This window comes from Sturnus vulgaris, chromosome 2 (assembly GCF_052056855.1).
Source record: "Sturnus vulgaris isolate bStuVul1 chromosome 2, bStuVul1.hap1, whole genome shotgun sequence".
NCBI classification, from domain to species: domain Eukaryota; kingdom Metazoa; phylum Chordata; class Aves; order Passeriformes; family Sturnidae; genus Sturnus; species Sturnus vulgaris.
In genome coordinates, this window is record NC_142244.1 from 29,119,254 (window position 1) to 29,126,753 (window position 7,500).

Genomic DNA, 7,500 nt, shown 5'->3' on the forward strand with positions numbered 1-7,500 from the left:
ACCCTAACCCTAACCTTAACCCTAACCCTAACCATAACCCTAACCCTACACCTAATCCTAACCCTATCCCTAGGCCTAACACTAACCCAAACGCTAAACCTAACCCTAACCCTAACCCTAAACCTAACCCTACATCTAACCCTAAAGCTAACCCTTACACTAAACCTATCCCTAACACTGACCCTAACCCTAACCCAAATCCAAACCATATCCCAACCTTCTGTGAATCGTAAACTGAAACCTCACCCTAACCCTAACCCTACCTCTAACACTAACCCTGAATCTAACGCTAAGCCTAACCCTAATCCTAACCCTAACCCTAGACCTAACCGTTACCCTATCCCTATCGCTAACCCTAACCCTAAATCTAACCATAACACTAGTCCCAACGCAACAAAATCCTAACCCTATAATGAAAACTAACGGTAACCCTAACTCTAACCCTAACCCTAACCCTAAAGCTAACACTAACCCTAACCCTAACCCTAGCACTAACCCTAACCCTAACCCTACCCGAAACCCTAATCATAACCCTAACTCTAACCGTAACCCTAACCCTAACCCTAACCTAACCCTAACCCCAAACGTAACCCTACCCCTAAACCTAACCCTAACCCTAACCCCGACTCTAATAATAAATCTAATCCCAACCTAACCCTAAACCTATCACTAACTCTAATCGTAACCTTAACGCTGAGCCTAACCCTAAACCTAACCCTAACCCTAACCCTAATCCTCACCCTAACCCTAACGCTACCCCTAACCTAACCCTAACCTAACCCTAACCCTAGCTCTAACCCTAACCCTAACCCAAACCCTAACCCTAACCCTAACCCTAACCCTAACCCTAACCCTAACCCTAACCCTAAAGCTAACACTAACCCTAACCCTAACCCTAACCCTAGCACTAACCCTAACCCTACCCCTAACCCTAACCCTAACCCTAACCCTAACCCTAACCCTAATACTAACCGTAACGCTAACCCTAACCCTAACCCTAACCCTAACCCTAACCCTAACCCTACCCGAAACCCTAATCATAACCCTAACTCTAACCCTAACCCTAACCCTAAACCTAACCCTAACCCTAAATATAACACTAAACCTAAACCTAACCCTAACCCTAACCCCGACTCTAATAATTTATCTAATCCGAACCTAACCCTTAACCTATCACTAACCCTAATCGTAACCTTAACCCTAACCCTAACCCAACCCTATCCCTAACCCTAACCCTAACCCTAACCCTAACCCTAACCCTCACCCTAACCCTAATCCTGGCCCTAAACTTAACCCTAACCCTAACCCTTAACCTAACCCTAACCCTAAATCTTACCCTACACCTAACCCTCACCCTATGGTCAACCCTAACCCTAACCCTAACCCTAACCCTAAAGCTAACCCTAACCCTAACCCTAACCCTAACCCTAACCCTAAAGCTAACCCTAAGCCTAACCCTAAACCTACACTTAACCCTCACCCTATGGTTAACCCTAACCCTAACCCTAACTCTGACCCTATACTTAATCCCAACATTGCGGTGAACATTAACCCGAACCCTAACCCTAACCCTAATTCTAAATAAAACCGGAACTATAACCCTGACCCTAACCCTAACCCCATCCCTGACGCTAACCCGAACTCTAACCCGAACAATAACCCTAACGCTAGCCCTAACCCTACCCCTAACCCTAACCCTAAACCTATACCTAATCCTGACCTTAACCATAACCCTAACCCTAACCTTAACCCTAACCCTAACCATAACCCTAACCCTACACCTAATCCTAACCCTATCCCTAGGCCTAACACTAACCCAAACGCTAAACCTAACCCTAACCCTAACCCTAAACCTAACCCTACATCTAACCCTAAAGCTAACCCTTACACTAAACCTATCCCTAACACTGACCCTAACCCTAACCCAAATCCAAACCATATCCCAACCTTCTGTGAATCGTAAACTGAAACCTCACCCTAACCCTAACCCTACCTCTAACACTAACCCTGAATCTAACGCTAACCCTAACCCTAATCCTAACCCTAACCCTAGACCTAACCGTTACCCTATCCCTATCGCTAACCCTAACCCTAAATCTAACCATAACACTAGTCCCAACGCAACAAAATCCTAACCCTATAATGAAAACTAACGGTAACCCTAACCCTAACCCTAACCCTAAAGCTAACACTAACCCTAACCCTAACCCTAACCCTAACCCTAACCCTAAATCTTACCCTACACCTAACCCTCACCCTATGGTCAACCCTAACCCTAACCCTAACCCTAAATATAACCCTAAACCTAAACCTAACCCTCACCCTAACAATAAACCTAAACCTAACCCTAACCCTAACCCTAACCCTAACCCTAACCCTAACCCTAACCCTAACCCCAAACGTAACCCTACCCCTAAACCTAACCCTAACCCTAACCCCGACTCTAATAATAAATCTAATCCGAACCTAACCCTAAACCTATCCCTAACCCTAACCCTAACCCTAACCCTAACCCTAACCCTAACCCTAACCCTCACCCTAACCCTAATCCTAGCCCTAAACTTAACCCTAACCCTAACCCTTAACCTAACCCTAACACTAAATCTTACCCTACACCTAACCCTCACCCTATGGTCAACCCTAACCCTAACCCTAACCCTAACCCTAAAGCTAACACTAACCCTAACCCTAACCCTAACCCTAAGCCTAACCCTAAACCTACACCTAACCCTCACCCTATGGTTAACCCTAACCCTAACCCTAACTCTGACACTAAACTTAATCCCAACATTGCTGTGAACATTAACCCGAACCCTAACCATACCCAAACTCTAAATAAAACCGGAACTATAACCCTGACCCTAACCCTAACCCCAACCCTGACGCTAACCCGAACTCTAACCCGAAAAATAACCCTAACGCTAGCCATAACCCGAACCCTAAACCTAACCCTAACCCTAACCCTAATCCTGACCTTAACCATAACCCTAACCCTAAACTTAAACCTAACCCTAACCATTACCCTAACCCTACACCTAATCCTAACCCTATCCCTAGGCCTAACACTAACCCAAATGCTAAACCTAAACCTAACCCTAACCCTAAACCTAACCCTACATCTAACCCTAAAGCTAACCCTTACACTAAACCTATCCCTAACACTGACCCTAACCCTAACCCAAATCTGAACCATATCCCAACCTTCTGTTAATCGTAAACTGAAACCTCACCCTAAACCTAACCCTACATCTAACACTAACCCTGAATCTAACGCTAAGCCTAACCCTAACCCTAACCCTAACCCTAACCCTAACCCTAACCTTAACCCTAAGCCTAACCTAGCCCTAACCCTAACCCTAACCCTAACCCTAAACCTAACCCTAACCCTAACCCTAAACCTCATCCTGACCTTAACCATAACCCTAACCCTAACCCTAACCCTAACCCTAACCCTAACCCTAACCCTAACCCTAACCCTAACCCTAACCCTAACCCTAACCCTAACCCCGACTCTAATAGTAAATCTAATCCCAACCTAACCCTAAACCTATCACTAACTCTAATCGTAACCTTAACGCTAACCCTAACCCTAAACCTAACCCTAACCCTAACCCTAATCCTCACCCTAACCCTAACGCTACCCCTAACCTAACCCTAACCTAACCCTAACCCTAGCCCTAACCCTAAACCTAACCCTAACCCTAACCCTAACCCTAACCCTAACCCTAACCCTAACCCTAACCCTAACCCTAACCCTAACCCTAACCCTAACCCTAACCCTAACCTAACCCTAACCCAAACCCTAACCCTAACCCTAACCCTAGCACTAACCCTAAGACTAACCCTAACCTTAACCCTAACCCTAACCCTAACCCTAACCCTAACACTAACCCTAACCCTAACCCTAATCGTAACCTTATCCCTAACCCTAACCCTAACCCTAACCCTAAGCACTAACCCTAAACCTAATCCTCACCCTAACCCTAACCCTAACCCTAACCTAACCCTAACCTAACCCTACCCGAAACTCTAATCATAACCCTAACTCTAACCCTAACCCTAACCCTAACCCTAACCCTAACCCTAACCCTAACCCTAACCCTAACCCTAACCCTAATCCTAGACCTGAACTTAACCCTAACCCTAACCCTAACCCTAACCCTAACCCTAACGCTAACCCTAACCCTACACCTAACCCTCAGCCTATGGTCAACCCTAACCCTAACTCTGACCCTAAACTTAATCCCAACATTGCTGTGAACATTAACCCGAACCCTAACCCTAACCCTAACTCTAAATAAAACCGGAACTATAACCGTGACCCTAACCCTAACCCCAACCCTGACGCTAACCCGAACTCTAACCCGAACAATAACCCTAACGCTAGCCCTAACCCTAACCCTAAACCTAATCCTGACCTTAACCATAATCCTAAACCTAACCCTAACCCTAACCCTAAACCTAATCCTGACCTTTACCATAACCCTAACCCTAACCTTAACCCTAACCCTAACCATAACCCTAACCCTACACCTAATCCTAACCCTATCCCTAGGCCTAACACTAACCCAAACGCTAAACCTAAACCTAACCCTAACCCTAACCCTACCCGAAACCCTAATCATAACCCTAACTCTAACCCTAACCCTAACCCTAACCCTAACCCTAACCCTAAACCTAAATATAACACTAAACCTAAACCTAACCCTAACCCTAACCCCGACTCTAATAATTTATCTAATCCGAACCTAACCCTAAACCTATCACTAACCCTAATCGTAACCTTAACCCTAACCCTAACCCAACCCTATCCCTAACCCTAACCCTAACCCTAACCCTAACCCTCACCCTAACCCTAATCCTGGCCCTAAACTTAACCCTAACCCTAACCCTTAACCTAACCCTAACCCTAAATCTTACCCTACACCTAACCCTCACCCTATGGTCAACCCTAACCCTAACCCTAACCCTAAAGATAACACTAACCCTAACCCTAACCCTAACCCTAAGCCTAACCCTAAACCTACACCTAACCCTCACCCTATGGTTAACCCTAACCCTAACCCTAACTCTGACCCTATACTTAATCCCAACATTGCGGTGAACATTAACCCGAACCCTAACCCTAACCCTAAGTCTAAATAAAACCGGAACTATAACCCTGACCCTAACCCTAACCCCATCCCTGACGCTAACCCGAACTCTAACCCGAACAATAACCCTAACGCTACTCCTAACCCTAACCCTAACCCTACCCCTAAACCTATACCTAATCCTGACCTTAACCATAACCCTAACCCTAACCTTAACCCTAACCCTAACCATAACCCTAACCCTACACCTAATCCTAACCCTATCCCTAGGCCTAACACTAACCCAAACGCTAAACCTAACCCTAACCCTAACCCTAAACCTAACCCTACATCTAACCCTAAAGCTAACCCTTACACTAAACCTATCCCTAACACTGACCCTAACCCTAACCCAAATCCAAACCATATCCCAACCTTCTGTGAATCGTAAACTGAAACCTCACCCTAACCCTAACCCTACCTCTAACACTAACCCTGAATCTAACGCTAAGCCTAACCCTAATCCTAACCCTAACCCTAGACCTAACCGTTACCCTATCCCTATCGCTAACCCTAACCCTAAATCTAACCATAACACTAGTCCCAACGCAACAAAATCCTAACCCTATAATGAAAACTAACGGTAACCCTAACTCTAACCCTAACCCTAACCCTAACCCTTACACTAAACCTATCCCTAACACTGACCCTAACCCTAACCCAAATCTGAACCATATCCCAACCTTCTGTGAATCGTAAACTGAAACCTCACCCTAAACCTAACCCTACCTCTAACACTAACCCTGAATCTAACGCTAAGCCTAACCCTAACCCTAAGCCTAACCCTAACCCTAACCCTAACCCTAACCCTAACCCTAACCTTAACCCTAAGCCTAACCTAGCCCTAACCCTAACCCTAACCCTAAGCCTAAACCTAACCCTAACCCTAACCCTAAACCTCATCCTAACCTTAACCATAACCCTAACCCTAACCCTAACCCTAACCCTAACCCTAACCCTAACCCTAACCCTAACCCTAACCCTAACCCTAACCCTAACCTAACCCTAACCCTAACCCTAACCCTAACCCTAACCCTAACCCTAACCCTAACCCTAACTCTAACCTTAACCCTAAGCCTAACCTAGCCCTAACCCTAACCCTAATCCTAAGCCTAAACCTAACCCTAACCCTAACCCTAAACCTCATCCTGACCTTAACCATAACCCTAACCCTAACCCTAACCCTAACCCTAACCCTAACCCTAACCCTAACGCTAACCCTAACCCTAACCCTAACCCTAACCCTAACACTAACACTAACCCTAACCCTAACCCTAACCCTAACCCTAACCCTAACCCTAACCCTAACCCTAACCCTAACCCTAACCCTAACCCTAACCCTAACCCTAACCCTAACCCTAACCCTAACCCTAACCCTAACCCTAACCCTAACTCTAATCGTAACCTTATCCCTAACCCTAAACCTAGCCCTAATCCTAACCCTAACCTAACCCTAACCTAACCCTAACCCTAACCCTAACCCTAACCCTAACCCTAACCCTAACCCTAACCCTAACCCTACCCGAAACCCTAATCATAACCCTAACCGTAAACCTAACCCTAACCCTAACCCTAACCCTAACCTTAAGCTAAACCTAACCCTAACCCTAACCCTAACCAAAACCCTAACCATAACCCTAACCCTAACCCTAACCCTAACCCTAACCCTAACCCTAACCCTAACCCCGACTCTAATAATAAATCTAATCCCAACCTAACCCTAAACCTTTCACTAACCCTAATCCTAACCTTAACCCTAACCCTAACCCTAACCCTAACCCTAACCCCGACTCTAATAATAAATCTAATCCCAACCTAACCCTAAACCTATCACTAACTCTAATCGTAACCTTAACGCTAACCCTAACCCTAAACCTAACCCTAACCCTAACCCTAATCCTCACCCTAACCCTAACGCTACCCCTAACCTAACCCTAACCTAACCCTAACCCTAGCCCTAACCCTAACCCTAACCCTAACCCTAACCCTAACCCTAACCCTAACCCTAACCCTAACCCTAACCCTAACCCTAATCCTAGCCCTAAACTTAACCCTAACCCTAACCCTTAACCTAACCCTAACCCTAACTCTAACCCTACACCTAACCCTCAGCCTATGGTCAACCCTAACCCTAACTCTGACCCTAAACTTAATCCCAACATTGCTGTGAACATTTACCCGAACCCTAACCCTAACCCTAACTCTAAATAAAACCGGAACTATAACCGTGACCCTAACCCTAACCCCAACCCTGACGCTAACCCGAACTCTAACCCGAACAATAACCCTAACGCTAGCCCTAAGCCTAACCCTAACCCTAACCCTAAACCTAATCCTGACCTTAACCATAATCCTAAACCTAACCCTA